Below are 20231 nucleotides of genomic sequence, written 5' to 3'. Positions count from 1 at the left end.
GATACAGTAGATACAGTACAGTAGATACAGTACAGTATGTACAGTACAGTAGATACAGTACAGTAGATACAGTAGATACAGTACAGTAGATACAGTACAGTAGATACAGTAGATACAGTACAGTAGATACAGTACAGTAGATACAGTACAGTAGGTACAGTAGATACAGTACAGTAGGTACAGTAGATACAGTACAGTAGATACAGTACAGTAGATACAGTACAGTAGATACAGTAGGTACAGTACGGTAGATACAGTACAGTAGATACAGTACAGTAGGTACAGTAGATACAGTACAGTAGATACAGTACAGTAGATACAGTACAGTAGATACAGTAGGTACAGTAGATACAGTACAGTAGGTACAGTAGATACAGTACAGTAGGTACAGTAGATACAGTACAGTAGATACAATAGATACAGTACGGTAGATACAGTACAGTAGATACAGTATGGTAGATACAGTACAGTAGATACAGTACAGTAGGTACAGTAGATACAGTACAGTAGGTACAGTAGATACAGTACAGTAGGTACAGTACAGTAGAGACAGTATGGTAGATACAGTATGGTAGATACAGTACGGTAGATACAGTACAGTAGGTACAGTACGGTAGATACAGTACAGTAGATACAGTACAGTAGGTACAGTACAGTAGGTACGGTAGATACAGTACAGTATGTACAGTACAGTATGTACAGTAGATACAGTACAGTAGATACAATAGATACAGTACGGTAGATACAGTACAGTAGATACAGTATGGTAGATACAGTACAGTAGATACAGTACAGTAGGTACAGTAGATACAGTACAGTAGGTACAGTAGATACAGTACAGTAGGTACAGTACAGTAGATACAGTATGGTAGATACAGTACAGTAGGTACAGTAGATAGATACAGTATGGTAGATACAGTAGATACAGTACAGTAGATACAGTACAGTAGCTACAGTACAGTAGCTACAGTACAGTAGGTACAGTAGATACATTACAGTAGATACAGTACAGTAGATACAATAGATACAGTACGGTAGATACAGTACAGTAGGTACAGTAGATAGATACAGTATGGTAGATACAGTAGATACAGTACAGTAGGTACAGTAGATAGATACAGTATGGTAGATACAGTAGATACAGTACAGTAGCTACAGTACAGTAGCTACAGTACAGTAGCTACAGTACAGTAGGTACAGTAGATACAGTACAGTAGATACAGTAGATACAGTACAGTAGATACAGTACAGTAGATACAGTACAGTAGATACAGTAGATACAGTACAGTAGATACAGTACAGTAGATACAGTAGATACAGTACAGTACGGTAGATACAGTACAGTAGATACAGTAGATACAGTACAGTAGGTACAGTACGGTAGATACAGTAGATACAGTACAGTAGATACAGTACAGTAGATACAGTACGGTAGGTACAGTACGGTAGATACAGTACGGTAGATACAGTAGATACAGTACAGTAGGTACAGTACAGTAGATACAGTACAGTAGGTACAGTAGATACAGTATAGTAGGTACAGTAGATACAGTACATTAGATACAGTACAGTAGATACAGTACAGTAGGTACAGTACGGTAGATACAGTAGGTACAGTACGGTAGATACAGTACAGTAGGTACAGTACGGTAGATACAGTACAGTAGATACAGTACGGTAGATACAGTACGTACAGTGCGGTAGATACAGTACAGTAGGTACAGTACGGTAGATACAGTACGGTAGATACAGTACAGTAGGTACAGTACGGTAGATACAGTACAGTAGGTACAGTAGATACAGTACAGTATGTACAGTACAGTAGATACAGTACAGTAGATACAGTACAGTAGGTACAGTAGATACAGTACAGTAGGTACAGTAGATACAGTACAGTAGGTACAGTAGATACAGTACAGTAGATACAGTACAGTAGGTACAGTAGATACAGTACAGTAGGTACAGTACAGTAGGTACAGTAGATACGGTACAGTAGATAGATACAGTACGGTAGATACAGTACAGTAGATACAGTACAGTAGGTACAGTAGATACAGTACAGTAGATACAATAGATACAGTACAGTAGGTACAGTACAGTAGGTACAGTAGATACAGTACAGTAGATACAATAGATACAGTATGGTAGATACAGTACAGTAGGTACAATAGATAGATACAGTATGGTAGATACAGTACAGTAGATACAGTACAGTAGCTACAGTACAGTAGGTACAGTAGATACAGTACAGTAGATACAGTAGATACAGTACAGTAGATACAGTAGATACAGTACAGTAGGTACAGTACAGTATGTACACTACAGTAGATACAGTAGATACAGTACAGTAGATACAGTACAGTATGTACAGTACAGTAGATACAGTACAGTAGATACAGTAGATACAGTACAGTAGATACAGTACAGTGGATACAGTAGATACAGTACAGTAGATACAGTACAGTAGATACAGTACAGTAGGTACAGTAGATACAGTACAGTAGGTACAGTAGATACAGTACAGTAGATACAGTACAGTAGATACAGTACAGTAGATACAGTAGGTACAGTACGGTAGATACAGTACAGTAGATACAGTACAGTAGGTGGAGTAGATACAGTACAGTAGATACAGTACAGTAGATACAGTACAGTAGATACAGTAGGTACAGTACGGTAGATACAGTACAGTAGATACAGTACAGTAGGTACAGTAGATACAGTACGGTAGATACATTTACATTTACATTTAAGTAATTTAGCAGACGCTCTTATCCAGAGCGACTTACACAGTACAGTAGATACAGTACAGTAGGTACAGTAGATACAGTACAGTAGGTACGGTAGATACAGTACAGTATGTACAGTACAGTATGTACAGTAGATAGATACAGTATGGTAGATACAGTACAGTAGATACAGTACAGTAGGTACAGTACGGTAGATACAGTACAGTAGATACAGTACAGTAGGTACAGTACAGTAGGTACGGTAGATACAGTACAGTATGTACAGTACAGTATGTACAGTAGATAGATACAGTATGGTAGATACAGTATGGTAGATACAGTACAGTAGATACAGTAGATACAGTACAGTAGATACAGTACAGTAGGTACAGTACAGTAGGTACGGTAGATACAGTACAGTATGTACAGTACAGTAGGTACAGTAGATAGATACAGTATGGTAGATACAGTAGATACAGTACAGTAGATACAGTACAGTAGTTACAGTACAGTAGCTACAGTACAGTAGGTACAGTAGATACATTACAGTAGATACAGTACAGTAGATACAATAGATACAGTACGGTAGATACAGTACAGTAGGTACAGTAGATAGATACAGTATGGTAGATACAGTAGATACAGTACAGTAGGTACAGTAGATAGATACAGTATGGTAGATACAGTAGATACAGTACAGTAGATACAGTACAGTAGCTACAGTACAGTAGCTACAGTACAGTAGCTACAGTACAGTAGGTACAGTAGATACAGTACAGTAGATACAGTAGATACAGTACAGTAGATACAGTACAGTAAATACAGTACAGTAGATACAGTCGATACAGTACAGTAGATACAGTACAGTAGATACAGTACAGTAGATACAGTACAGTAGATACAGTACAGTAGATAGATACAGTACGGTAGATACAGTACAGTAGATACAGTATGGTAGATACAGTACAGTAGATACAGTAGATACAGTACAGTAGATACAGTACAGTAGATACAGTAGATACAGTACAGTAGATACAGTACAGTAGATACAGTAGATACAGTACAGTAGGTACAGTACAGTAGATACAGTACGGTAGATACAGCAGTAGGTACAGTGCGGTAGATACAGTACAGTAGGTACAGTACGGTAGATACAGTACAGTAGGTACAGTACGGTAGATACAGTACAGTAGGTACAGTAGATACAGTACAGTATGTACAGTACAGTAGATACAGTACAGTAGGTACAGTAGATACAGTACAGTAGGTACAGTAGATACAGTACAGTAGGTACAGTAGATACGGTACAGTAGATACAGTAGATACAGTACAGTAGGTACAGTACGGTAGGTACAGTACAGTAGATACAGTACGGTAGATACAGTACAGTAGATACAGTACAGTAGGTACAGTACAGTAGGTAGAGGAGATACAGTACGGTAGATACAGTACAGTAGGTACAGTAGATACGGTACAGTAGATAGATACAGTACGGTAGATACAGTACAGTAGATACAGTACAGTAGGTACAGTAGATACAGTACAGTAGATACAATAGATACAGTATGGTAGATACAGTACAGTAGGTACAGTACAGTAGGTACAGTAGATACAGTACAGTAGATACAATAGATACAGTATGGTAGATACAGTACAGTAGGTACAATAGATAGATACAGTATGGTAGATACAGTACAGTAGATACAGTACAGTAGGTACAGTAGATACAGTACAGTAGATACAGTAGATACAGTACAGTAGATACAGTAGATACAGTACAGTAGATACAGTACAGTATGTACACTACAGTAGATACAGTAGATACAGTACAGTAGATACAGTACAGTATGTACAGTACAGTAGATACAGTACAGTAGATACAGTAGATACAGTACAGTAGATACAGTACAGTAGATACAGTAGATACAGTACAGTAGATACAGTACAGTAGATACAGTACAGTAGGTACAGTAGATACAGTACAGTAGGTACAGTAGATACAGTACAGTAGATACAGTACAGTAGATACAGTACAGTAGATAGATACAGTACGGTAGATACAGTACAGTAGATACAGTATGGTAGATACAGTACAGTAGATACAGTAGATACAGTACAGTAGATACAGTACAGTAGATACAGTAGATACAGTACAGTAGATACAGTACAGTAGATACAGTAGATACAGTACAGTAGGTACAGTACAGTAGATACAGTACGGTAGATACAGTAGGTACAGTGCGGTAGATACAGTACAGTAGGTACAGTACGGTAGATACAGTACAGTAGGTACAGTACGGTAGATACAGTACAGTAGGTACAGTAGATACAGTACAGTATGTACAGTACAGTAGATACAGTACAGTAGGTACAGTAGATACAGTACAGTAGGTACAGTAGATACAGTACAGTAGGTACAGTAGATACGGTACAGTAGATACAGTAGATACAGTACAGTAGGTACAGTACGGTAGGTACAGTACAGTAGATACAGTACAGTAGATACAGTACAGTAGATACAGTACAGTAGGTACAGTACAGTAGGTAGAGGAGATACAGTACGGTAGATACAGTACAGTAGGTACAGTAGATACGGTACAGTAGATAGATACAGTACGGTAGATACAGTACAGTAGGTACAGTAGATACAGTACAGTAGATACAATAGATACAGTATGGTAGATACAGTACAGTAGGTACAGTACAGTAGGTACAGTAGATACAGTACAGTAGATACAATAGATACAGTATGGTAGATACAGTACAGTAGGTACAATAGATAGATACAGTATGGTAGATACAGTACAGTAGATACAGTACAGTAGATACAGTACAGTAGGTACAGTAGATACAGTACAGTAGATACAGTACAGTAGATACAGTAGATACAGTACAGTAGATACAGTAGGTACAGTACGGTAGATACAGTACAGTATGTACAGTACAGTAGATACAGTAGATACAGTACGGTAGATACAGTACAGTATGTACAGTACAGTAGATACAGTACAGTAGATACAGTACAGTAGATACAGTAGATACAGTACAGTAGATACAGTACAGTAGATACAGTAGATACAGTACAGTAGATACAGTACAGTAGGTACAGTAGATACAGTACAGTAGGTACAGTAGATACAGTACAGTAGATACAGTACAGTAGATACAGTAGGTACAGTACGGTAGATACAGTACGGTAGATACAGTACAGTAGGTACAGTAGATACAGTACAGTAGATACAGTACAGTAGATACAGTACAGTAGATACAGTACAGTAGATACAGTAGGTACAGTACGGTAGATACAGTACAGTAGATACAGTACAGTAGGTACAGTAGATACAGTACGGTAGATACATTTACATTTACATTTAAGTAATTTAGCAGACGCTCTTATCCAGAGCGACTTACACAGTACAGTAGATACAGTACAGTAGGTACAGTAGATACAGTACAGTAGGTACGGTAGATACAGTACAGTATGTACAGTACAGTATGTACAGTAGATAGATACAGTATGGTAGATACAGTACAGTAGATACAGTACAGTAGGTACAGTACGGTAGATACAGTACAGTAGATACAGTACAGTAGGTACAGTACAGTAGTACGGTAGATACAGTACAGTATGTACAGTACAGTATGTACAGTAGATAGATACAGTATGGTAGATACAGTATGGTAGATACAGTACAGTAGATACAGTACAGTAGATACAGTACAGTAGGTACAGTAGATACAGTACAGTAGATAGATACAGTACAGTAGATACAGTACAGTAGATACAGTAGATACAGTACAGTAGATACAGTACAGTAGATACAGTACAGTATGTACAGTACAGTAGATACATTACAGTAGATACAGTACAGTAGATACAGTACAGTAGATACAGTACAGTATGTACAGTACAGTAGATACAGTACAGTAGATACAGTACAGTAGGTACAGTAGATACAGTACAGTAGGTACGGTAGATACAGTACAGTATGTACAGTACAGTAGATAGATACAGTACGGTAGATACAGTACGTTAGATACAGTACGGTAGATACAGTACAGTAGATACAGTACAGTAGGTACAGTAGATACAGTACAGTAGGTACAGTAGATACAGTACAGTAGATACAGTACAGTAGATACAGTACAGTAGATACAGTAGGTACAGTACGGTAGATACAGTACAGTAGGTACAGTAGATACAGTACAGTAGATACAGTACAGTAGATACAGTACAGTAGATACAGTAGGTACAGTACGGTAGATACAGTACAGTAGATACAGTACATTATGTACAGTAGATACAGTACAGTAGATACAGTAGGTACAGTACGGTAGATACAGTACAGTAGATACAGTACAGTAGGTACAGTAGATACAGTACAGTAGATACGGTAGATACAGTACAGTATGTACAGTACAGTATGTACAGTAGATAGATACAGTACGGTAGATACAGTATGGTAGATACAGTAGATACAGTACAGTAGATACAGTAGATACAGTACGGTAGATACAGTACAGTAGATACAGTAGATACAGTACGGTAGATACAGTACAGTAGGTACAGTAGATACAGTACAGTAGATACAGTACGGTAGATACAGTAGATACAGTACGGTAGATACAGTAGATACAGTACAGTAGATACAGTATGGTAGATACAGTACGGTAGATACAGTAGATACAGTACAGTAGATACAGTACAGTAGGTACAGTACGGTGGATACAGTAGATACAGTACGGTAGATACAGTAGATACAGTACAGTAGGTACAGTACGGTGGATACAGTAGATACAGTACGGTAGATACAGTAGATACAGTACAGTAGATACAGTACAGTAGGTACAGTACGGTGGATACGGTAGATACAGTACAGTAGATACAGTACAGTAGATACAGTACAGTAGGTACAGTACGGTGGATACAGTAGATACAGTACGGTAGATACAGTACAGTAGATACAGTACGGTTGATACAGTAGATACAGTACAGTAGGTACAGTACAGTAGATACAGTAGATACAGTACAGTAGATACAGTACAGTAGGTACAGTACGGTAGATACAGTATGGTAGATACAGTACAGTAGATACAGTAGATACAGTACAGTAGATACAGCACAGTTGATACAGTACGGTAGATACAGTAGGTACAGTACGGTAGATACAGTATGGTAGATACAGTACAGTAGATACAGTAGATACAGTACAGTAGATACAGCACAGTAGGTACAGTGCGGTAGATACAGTAGGTACAGTACGGTAGATACAGTATGGTAGATACAGTACGGTAGATACAGTATATTAGGTACAGTAGATACAGTAGATACAGTACAGTAGATACAGTAGATACAGTACAGTAGATACAGTACAGTAGATACAGTACAGTAGGTACAGTACAGTAGATACAGTACAGTATATACAGTACAGTAGATACAGTACAGTAGCTACAGTACAGGGTACAGTAGATACAGTACAGTACAGTAGATACAGTATATTAGGTACAGTAGATACAGTACAGTAGGTACAGTAGTACAGTAGATACAGTACTGTAGATACAGTACAGTAGTACAGTACAGTAGATACAGTACAGTAGATACAGTACAGTAGATACAGTATATTAGGTACAGTAGATACAGTACAGTAGATACAGTACAGTAGCTACAGTACAGTAGCTACAGTACAGTAGGTACAGTAGATACAGTACCGTAGATACAGTAGATACAGTACAGTAGATACAGTACAGTAAATACAGTACAGTAGATACAGTCGATACAGTACAGTAGATACAGTACAGTAGATACAGTACAGTAGATACAGTACAGTAGATACAGTACAGTAGATAGATACAGTACGGTAGATACAGTACAGTAGATACAGTATGGTAGATATAGTACAGTAGATACAGTACAGTAGATACAGTACAGTAGATGCAGTAGATACAGTACAGTAGATACAGTACAGTAGATACAGTAGATACAGTACAGTAGGTACAGTACAGTAGATACAGTACGGTAGATACAGTAGGTACAGTGCGGCAGATACAGTACAGTAGGTACAGTACGGTAGATACAGTACAGTAGGAACAGTACGGTAGATACAGTACAGTAGGTACAGTACGGTAGATACAGTACAGTAGGTACAGTAGATACAGTACAGTATGTACAGTACAGTAGATACAGTACAGTAGGTACAGTAGATACAGTACAGTATGTACAGTACAGTAGATACAGTACAGTAGGTACAGTAGATACAGTACAGTAGGTACAGTAGATACAGTACAGTAGGTACAGTAGATACAGTACAGTAGGTACAGTAGATACAGTAGATACAGTACAGTAGGTACAGTACGGTAGGTACAGTACAGTAGATACAGTACGGTAGATACAGTACAGTAGATACAGTACAGTAGGTACAGTACAGTAGGTAGAGGAGATACAGTACGGTAGATACAGTACAGTAGGTACAGTAGATACGGTACAGTAGATAGATACAGTACGGTAGATACAGTACAGTAGATACAGTACAGTAGGTACAGTAGATACAGTACAGTAGATACAATAGATACAGTATGGTAGATACAGTACAGTAGGTACAGTACAGTAGGTACAGTAGATACAGTACAGTAGATACAATAGATACAGTATGGTAGATACAGTACAGTAGATACAGTACAGTAGCTACAGTACAGTAGGTACAGTAGATACAGTACAGTAGATACAGTACAGTAGATACAGTAGATACAGTACAGTAGATACAGTAGATACAGTACAGTAGATACAGTACAGTATGTACAGTACAGTAGATACAGTAGATACAGTACAGTATGTACAGTACAGTATGTACAGTACAGTAGATACAGTACAGTAGATACAGTACAGTAGATACAGTAGATACAGTACAGTAGATACAGTACAGTAGATACAGTAGATACAGTACAGTAGATACAGTACAGTAGGTACAGTAGATACAGTACAGTAGGTACAGTAGATACAGTACAGTAGGTACGGTAGATACAGTACAGTATGTACAGTACAGTATGTACAGTAGATAGATACAGTATGGTAGATACAGTACAGTAGATACAGTACAGTAGGTACAGTACGGTAGATACAGTACAGTAGATACAGTAGGTACAGTACGGTAGATACAGTACGGTAGATACAGTACAGTAGGTACAGTAGATACAGTACAGTAGATACAGTACAGTAGATACAGTACAGTAGATACAGTACAGTAGATACAGTAGGTACAGTACGGTAGATACAGTACAGTAGATACAGTACAGTAGGTACAGTAGATACAGTACGGTAGATACATTTACATTTACATTTAAGTAATTTAGCAGACGCTCTTATCCAGAGCGACTTACACAGTACAGTAGATACAGTACAGTAGGTACAGTAGATACAGTACAGTAGGTACAGTAGATACAGTACAGTATGTACAGTACAGTATGTACAGTAGATAGATACAGTATGGTAGATACAGTACAGTAGATACAGTACAGTAGGATACGGTAGATACAGTACAGTAGATACAGTACAGTAGGTACAGTACAGTAGACGGTAGATACAGTACAGTATGTACAGTACAGTATGTACAGTAGATAGATACAGTATGGTAGATACAGTATGGTAGATACAGTACAGTAGATACAGTAGATACAGTACAGTAGATACAGTACAGTAGGTACAGTAGATACAGTACAGTAGATAGATACAGTATGGTAGATACAGTACAGTAGATACAGTAGATACAGTACAGTAGATACAGTACAGTAGATACAGTACAGTATGTACAGTACAGTAGATACAGTACAGTAGATACAGTACAGTAGATACAGTACAGTAGATACAGTACAGTAGATACAGTACAGTATGTACAGTACAGTAGATACAGTACAGTAGATACAGTACAGTAGGTACAGTAGATACAGTACAGTAGGTACGGTAGATACAGTACAGTATGTACAGTACAGTAGATAGATACAGTACGGTAGATACAGTACGGTAGATACAGTACGGTAGATACAGTACAGTAGATACAGTACAGTAGGTAGAGTAGATACAGTACAGTAGGTACAGTAGATACAGTACAGTAGATACAGTACAGTAGATACAGTACAGTAGATACAGTAGGTACAGTACGGTAGATACAGTACAGTAGGTACAGTAGATACAGTACAGTAGATACAGTACAGTAGATACAGTACAGTAGATACAGTAGGTACAGTACGGTAGATACAGTACAGTAGATACAGTACATTATGTACAGTAGATACAGTACAGTAGATACAGTAGGTACAGTACGGTAGATACAGTACAGTAGATACAGTACAGTAGGTACAGTAGATACAGTACAGTAGATACGGTAGATACAGTACAGTATGTACAGTACAGTATGTACAGTAGATAGATACAGTACGGTAGATACAGTATGGTAGATACAGTAGATACAGTACAGTAGATACAGTAGATACAGTACGGTAGATACAGTACAGTAGATACAGTAGATACAGTACGGTAGATACAGTACAGTAGGTACAGTAGATACAGTACAGTAGATACATACGGTAGATACAGTAGATACAGTACAGTAGATACAGTAGATACAGTACAGTAGATACAGTATGGTAGATACAGTACGGTAGATACAGTAGATACAGTACAGTAGATACAGTACAGTCGGTACATGCACGGTGGATACAGTAGATACAGTACGGTAGATACAGTAGATACAGTACAGTAGGTACAGTATGGTGGATACAGTAGATACAGTACGGTAGATACAGTAGATACAGTACAGTAGATACAGTACAGTAGGTACAGTACGGTGGATACGGTAGATACAGTACAGTAGATACAGTACAGTAGATACAGTACAGTAGGTACAGTACGGTGGATACAGTAGATACAGTACGGTAGATACAGTACAGTAGATACAGTACGGTTGATACAGTAGATACAGTACAGTAGGTACAGTACAGTAGATACAGTAGATACAGTACAGTAGATACAGTACAGTAGGTACAGTACGGTAGATACAGTATGGTAGATACAGTACAGTAGATACAGTAGATACAGTACAGTAGATACAGCACAGTTGATACAGTACGGTAGATACAGTAGGTACAGTACGGTAGATACAGTACGGTAGATACAGTACAGTAGATACAGTAGATACAGTACAGTAGATACAGTATATTAGGTACAGTAGATACAGTACAGTAGATACAGTAGGTACAGTACAGTAGATACAGTATATTATGTACAGTAGATACAGTATGGTAGATACAGTACAGTAGATACAGTAGATACAGTACAGTAGATACAGTACAGTAGGTACAGTAGATACAGTACAGTAGATAGATACAGTATGGTAGATACAGTACAGTAGATACAGTAGATACAGTACAGTAGATACAGTACAGTAGATACAGTACAGTATGTACAGTACAGTAGATACATTACAGTAGGTACAGTAGATACAGTACAGTAGGTACAGTACGGTAGATACAGTACAGTAGGTACAGTAGATACAGTACAGTATGTACAGTACAGTAGATACAGTACAGTAGGTACAGTAGATACAGTACAGTAGGTACAGTAGATACAGTACAGTAGGTACAGTAGATACGGTACAGTAGATACAGTAGATACAGTACAGTAGGTACAGTACGGTAGGTACAGTACAGTAGATACAGTACAGTAGATACAGTACAGTAGGTACAGTACAGTAGGTAGAGGAGATACAGTACGGTAGATACAGTACAGTAGGTACAGTAGATACGGTACAGTAGATAGATACAGTACGGTAGATACAGTACAGTAGGTACAGTAGATACAGTACAGTAGATACAATAGATACAGTATGGTAGATACAGTACAGTAGGTACAGTACAGTAGGTACAGTAGATACAGTACAGTAGATACAATAGATACAGTATGGTAGATACAGTACAGTAGGTACAATAGATAGATACAGTATGGTAGATACAGTACAGTAGATACAGTACAGTAGATACAGTACAGTAGGTACAGTAGATACAGTACAGTAGATACAGTACAGTAGATACAGTAGATACAGTACAGTAGATACAGTAGGTACAGTACGGTAGATACAGTACAGTATGTACAGTACAGTAGATACAGTAGATACAGTACGGTAGATACAGTACAGTATGTACAGTACAGTAGATACAGTACAGTAGATACAGTACAGTAGATACAGTAGATACAGTACAGTAGATACAGTACAGTAGATACAGTAGATACAGTACAGTAGATACAGTACAGTAGGTACAGTAGATACAGTACAGTAGGTACAGTAGATACAGTACAGTAGATACAGTACAGTAGATACAGTAGGTACAGTACGGTAGATACAGTACAGTAGATACAGTACAGTAGGTACAGTAGATACAGTACAGTAGATACAGTACAGTAGATACAGTACAGTAGATACAGTACAGTAGATACAGTAGGTACAGTACGGTAGATACAGTACAGTAGATACAGTACAGTAGGTACAGTAGATACAGTACAGTAGATACATTTACATTTACATTTAAGTAATTTAGCAGACGCTCTTATCCAGAGCGACTTACACAGTACAGTAGATACAGTACAGTAGGTACAGTAGATACAGTACAGTAGGTACGGTAGATACAGTACAGTATGTACAGTACAGTATGTACAGTAGATAGATACAGTATGGTAGATACAGTACAGTAGATACAGTACAGTAGGTACAGTACGGTAGATACAGTACAGTAGATACAGTACAGTAGGTACAGTACAGTAGGTACGGTAGATACAGTACAGTATGTACAGTACAGTATGTACAGTAGATAGATACAGTATGGTAGATACAGTATGGTAGATACAGTACAGTAGATACAGTACAGTAGATACAGTACAGTAGGTACAGTAGATACAGTACAGTAGATAGATACAGTATGGTAGATACAGTACAGTAGATACAGTAGATACAGTACAGTAGATACAGTACAGTAGATACAGTACAGTATGTACAGTACAGTAGATACATTACAGTAGATACAGTACAGTAGATACAGTACAGTAGATACAGTACAGTATGTACAGTACAGTAGATACAGTACAGTAGATACAGTACAGTAGGTACAGTAGATACAGTACAGTAGGTACGGTAGATACAGTACAGTATGTACAGTACAGTAGATAGATACAGTACGGTAGATACAGTACGTTAGATACAGTACGGTAGATACAGTACAGTAGATACAGTACAGTAGGTACAGTAGATACAGTACAGTAGGTACAGTAGATACAGTACAGTAGATACAGTACAGTAGATACAGTACAGTAGATACAGTAGGTACAGTACGGTAGATACAGTACAGTAGGTACAGTAGATACAGTACAGTAGATACAGTACAGTAGATACAGTACAGTAGATACAGTAGGTACAGTACGGTAGATACAGTACAGTAGATACAGTACATTATGTACAGTAGATACAGTACAGTAGATACAGTAGGTACAGTACGGTAGATACAGTACAGTAGATACAGTACAGTAGGTACAGTAGATACAGTACAGTAGGTACGGTAGATACAGTACAGTATGTACAGTACAGTATGTACAGTAGATAGATACAGTACGGTAGATACAGTATGGTAGATACAGTAGATACAGTACAGTAGATACAGTAGATACAGTACGGTAGATACAGTACAGTAGATACAGTAGATACAGTACGGTAGATACAGTACAGTAGGTACAGTAGATACAGTACAGTAGATACAGTACGGTAGATACAGTAGATACAGTACGGTAGATACAGTAGATACAGTACAGTAGATACAGTATGGTAGATACAGTACGGTAGATACAGTAGATACAGTACAGTAGATACAGTACAGTAGGTACAGTACGGTGGATACAGTAGATACAGTACGGTAGATACAGTAGATACAGTACAGTAGGTACAGTACGGTGGATACAGTAGATACAGTACGGTAGATACAGTAGATACAGTACAGTAGATACAGTACAGTAGGTACAGTACGGTGGATACGGTAGATACAGTACAGTAGATACAGTACAGTAGATACAGTACAGTAGGTACAGTACGGTGGATACAGTAGATACAGATGGTAGATACAGTACAGTAGATACAGTACGGTTGATACAGTAGATACAGTACAGTAGGTACAGTACAGTAGATACAGTAGATACAGTACAGTAGATACAGTACAGTAGGTACAGTACGGTAGATACAGTATGGTAGATACAGTACAGTAGATACAGTAGATACAGTACAGTAGATACAGCACAGTTGATACAGTACGGTAGATACAGTAGGTACAGTACGGTAGATACAGTATGGTAGATACAGTACAGTAGATACAGTAGATACAGTACAGTAGATACAGCACAGTAGGTACAGTGCGGTAGATACAGTAGGTACAGTACGGTAGATACAGTATGGTAGATACAGTACGGTAGATACAGTATATTAGGTACAGTAGATACAGTAGATACAGTACAGTAGATACAGTAGATACAGTACAGTAGATACAGTACAGTAGATACAGTACAGTAGGTACAGTACAGTAGATACAGTACAGTATATACAGTACAGTAGATACAGTATATTAGGTACAGTAGATACAGTACAGTAGGTACAGTAGATACAGTATATTAGGTACTGTAGATACAGTACAGTAGGTACAGTACAGTAGATACAGTACAGTAGATACAGTACAGTAGATACAGTATATTAGGTACAGTAGATACAGTACAGTAGATACAGTACAGTAGCTACAGTACAGTAGCTACAGTACAGTAGCTACAGTACAGTAGGTACAGTAGATACAGTACCGTAGATACAGTAGATACAGTACAGTAGATACAGTACAGTAAATACAGTACAGTAGATACAGTCGATACAGTACAGTAGATACAGTACAGTAGATACAGTACAGTAGATACAGTACAGTAGATACAGTACAGTAGATAGATACAGTACGGTAGATACAGTACAGTAGATACAGTATGGTAGATACAGTACAGTAGATACAGTACAGTAGATACAGTACAGTAGATGCAGTAGATACAGTACAGTAGATACAGTACAGTAGATACAGTAGATACAGTACAGTAGGTACAGTACAGTAGATACAATGCGGTAGATACAGTAGGTACAGTGCGGCAGATACAGTACAGTAGGTACAGTACGGTAGATACAGTACAGTAGGAACAGTACGGTAGATACAGTACAGTAGGTACAGTACGGTAGATACAGTACAGTAGGTACAGTAGATACAGTACAGTATGTACAGTACAGTAGATACAGTACAGTAGGTACAGTAGATACAGTACAGTATGTACAGTACAGTAGATACAGTACAGTAGGTACAGTAGATACAGTACAGTAGGTACAGTAGATACAGTACAGTAGGTACAGTAGATACAGTACAGTAGGTACAGTAGATACAGTAGATACAGTACAGTAGGTACAGTACGGTAGGTACAGTACAGTAGATACAGTACGGTAGATACAGTACAGTAGATACAGTACAGTAGGTACAGTACAGTAGGTAGAGGAGATACAGTACGGTAGATACAGTACAGTAGGTACAGTAGATACGGTACAGTAGATAGATACAGTACGGTAGATACAGTACAGTAGATACAGTACAGTAGGTACAGTAGATACAGTACAGTAGATACAATAGATACAGTATGGTAGATACAGTACAGTAGGTACAGTACAGTAGGTACAGTAGATACAGTACAGTAGATACAATAGATACAGTATGGTAGATACAGTACAGTAGGTACAATAGATAGATACAGTATGGTAGATACAGTACAGTAGATACAGTACAGTAGCTACAGTACAGTAGGTACAGTAGATACAGTACAGTAGATACAGTACAGTAGATACAGTAGATACAGTACAGTAGATACAGTAGATACAGTACAGTAGATACAGTACAGTATGTACAGTACAGTAGATACAGTAGATACAGTACAGTATGTACAGTACAGTATGTACAGTACAGTAGATACAGTACAGTAGATACAGTACAGTAGATACAGTAGATACAGTACAGTAGATACAGTACAGTAGATACAGTAGATACAGTACAGTAGATACAGTACAGTAGGTACAGTAGATACAGTACAGTAGGTACAGTAGATACAGTACAGTAGGTACGGTAGATACAGTACAGTATGTACAGTACAGTATGTACAGTAGATAGATACAGTATGGTAGATACAGTACAGTAGATACAGTACAGTAGGTACAGTACGGTAGATACAGTACAGTAGATACAGTAGGTACAGTACGGTAGATACAGTACGGTAGATACAGTACAGTAGGTACAGTAGATACAGTACAGTAGATACAGTACAGTAGATACAGTACAGTAGATACAGTACAGTAGATACAGTAGGTACAGTACGGTAGATACAGTACAGTAGATACAGTACAGTAGGTACAGTAGATACAGTACGGTAGATACATTTACATTTACATTTAAGTAATTTAGCAGACGCTCTTATCCAGAGCGACTTACACAGTACAGTAGATACAGTACAGTAGGTACAGTAGATACAGTACAGTAGGTACGGTAGATACAGTACAGTATGTACAGTACAGTATGTACAGTAGATAGATACAGTATGGTAGATACAGTACAGTAGATACAGTACAGTAGGTACAGTACGGTAGATACAGTACAGTAGATACAGTACAGTAGGTACAGTACAGTAGGTACGGTAGATACAGTACAGTATGTACAGTACAGTATGTACAGTAGATAGATACAGTATGGTAGATACAGTATGGTAGATACAGTACAGTAGATACAGTAGATACAGTACAGTAGATACAGTACAGTAGGTACAGTAGATACAGTACAGTAGATAGATACAGTATGGTAGATACAGTACAGTAGATACAGTAGATACAGTACAGTAGATACAGTACAGTAGATACAGTACAGTATGTACAGTACAGTAGATACAGTACAGTAGATACAGTACAGTAGATACAGTACAGTAGATACAGTACAGTAGATACAGTACAGTATGTACAGTACAGTAGATACAGTACAGTAGATACAGTACAGTAGGTACAGTAGATACAGTACGGTACGGTAGATACAGTACAGTATGTACAGTACAGTAGATAGATACAGTACGGTAGATACAGTACGGTAGATACAGTACGGTAGATACAGTACAGTAGATACAGTACAGTAGGTACAGTAGATACAGTACAGTAGGTACAGTAGATACAGTACAGTAGATACAGTACAGTAGATACAGTACAGTAGATACAGTAGGTACAGTACGGTAGATACAGTACAGTAGGTACAGTAGATACAGTACAGTAGATACAGTACAGTAGATACAGTACAGTAGATACAGTAGGTACAGTACGGTAGATACAGTACAGTAGATACAGTACATTATGTACAGTAGATACAGTACAGTAGATACAGTAGGTACAGTACGGTAGATACAGTACAGTAGATACAGTACAGTAGGTACAGTAGATACAGTACAGTAGGTACGGTAGATACAGTACAGTATGTACAGTACAGTATGTACAGTAGATAGATACAGTACGGTAGATACAGTATGGTAGATACAGTAGATACAGTACAGTAGATACAGTAGATACAGTACGGTAGATACAGTACAGTAGATACAGTAGATACAGTACGGTAGATACAGTACAGTAGGTACAGTAGATACAGTACAGTAGATACAGTACGGTAGATACAGTAGATACAGTACGGTAGATACAGTAGATACAGTACAGTAGATACAGTATGGTAGATACAGTACGGTAGATACAGTAGATACAGTACAGTAGATACAGTACAGTCGGTACAGTACGGTGGATACAGTAGATACAGTACGGTAGATACAGTAGATACAGTACAGTAGGTACAGTATGGTGGATACAGTAGATACAGTACGGTAGATACAGTAGATACAGTACAGTAGATACAGTACAGTAGGTACAGTACGGTGGATACGGTAGATACAGTACAGTAGATACAGTACAGTAGATACAGTACAGTAGGTACAGTACGGTGGATACAGTAGATACAGTACGGTAGATACAGTACAGTAGATACAGTACGGTTGATACAGTAGATACAGTACAGTAGGTACAGTACAGTAGATACAGTAGATACAGTACAGTAGATACAGTACAGTAGGTACAGTACGGTAGATACAGTATGGTAGATACAGTACAGTAGATACAGTAGATACAGTACAGTAGATACAGCACAGTTGATACAGTACGGTAGATACAGTAGGTACAGTACGGTAGATACAGTACGGTAGATACAGTACAGTAGATACAGTAGATACAGTACAGTAGATACAGTATATTAGGTACAGTAGATACAGTACAGTAGATACAGTAGGTACAGTACAGTAGATACAGTATATTATGTACAGTAGATACAGTATGGTAGATACAGTACAGTAGATACAGTAGATACAGTACAGTAGATACAGTACAGTAGGTACAGTAGATACAGTACAGTAGATAGATACAGTATGGTAGATACAGTACAGTAGATACAGTAGATACAGTACAGTAGATACAGTACAGTAGATACAGTACAGTATGTACAGTACAGTAGATACATTACAGTAGATACAGTACAGTAGATACAGTACAGTAGATACAGTACAGTAGATACAGTACAGTATGTACAGTAGATACAGTACAGTAGATACAGTACAGTAGGTACAGTAGATACAGTACAGTAGGTACGGTAGATACAGTACAGTATGTACAGTACAGTAGATAGATACAGTACGGTAGATACAGTACGGTAGATACAGTACGGTAGATACAGTACAGTAGATACAGTACAGTAGGTACAGTAGATACAGTACAGTAGATACAGTACAGTAGATACAGTACAGTAGATACAGTAGGTACAGTACGGTAGATACAGTACAGTAGGTACAGTAGATACAGTACAGTAGATACAGTACAGTAGATACAGTACAGTAGATACAGTAGGTACAGTACGGTAGATACAGTATAGTAGATACAGTACATTATGTACAGTAGATACAGTACAGTAGATACAGTAGGTACAGTACGGTAGATACAGTACAGTAGATACAGTACAGTAGGTACAGTAGATACAGTACAGTAGGTACGGTAGATACAGTACAGTATGTACAGTACAGTATGTACAGTAGATAGATACAGTACGGTAGATACAGTATGGTAGATACAGTAGATACAGTACAGTAGATACAGTAGATACAGTACGGTAGATACAGTACAGTAGATACAGTAGATACAGTACGGTAGATACAGTACAGTAGGTACAGTAGATACAGTACAGTAGATACAGTACGGTAGATACAGTAGATACAGTACGGTAGATACAGTAGATACAGTACAGTAGATACAGTATGGTAGATACAGTACGGTAGATACAGTAGATACAGTA

The sequence above is a fragment of the Oncorhynchus gorbuscha genome, linkage group LG06, assembly GCF_021184085.1.
Source record: "Oncorhynchus gorbuscha isolate QuinsamMale2020 ecotype Even-year linkage group LG06, OgorEven_v1.0, whole genome shotgun sequence".
Classification (NCBI taxonomy): Eukaryota; Metazoa; Chordata; class Actinopteri; order Salmoniformes; family Salmonidae; genus Oncorhynchus; species Oncorhynchus gorbuscha.
Note: the sequence above shows the minus strand (reverse complement) of the source record.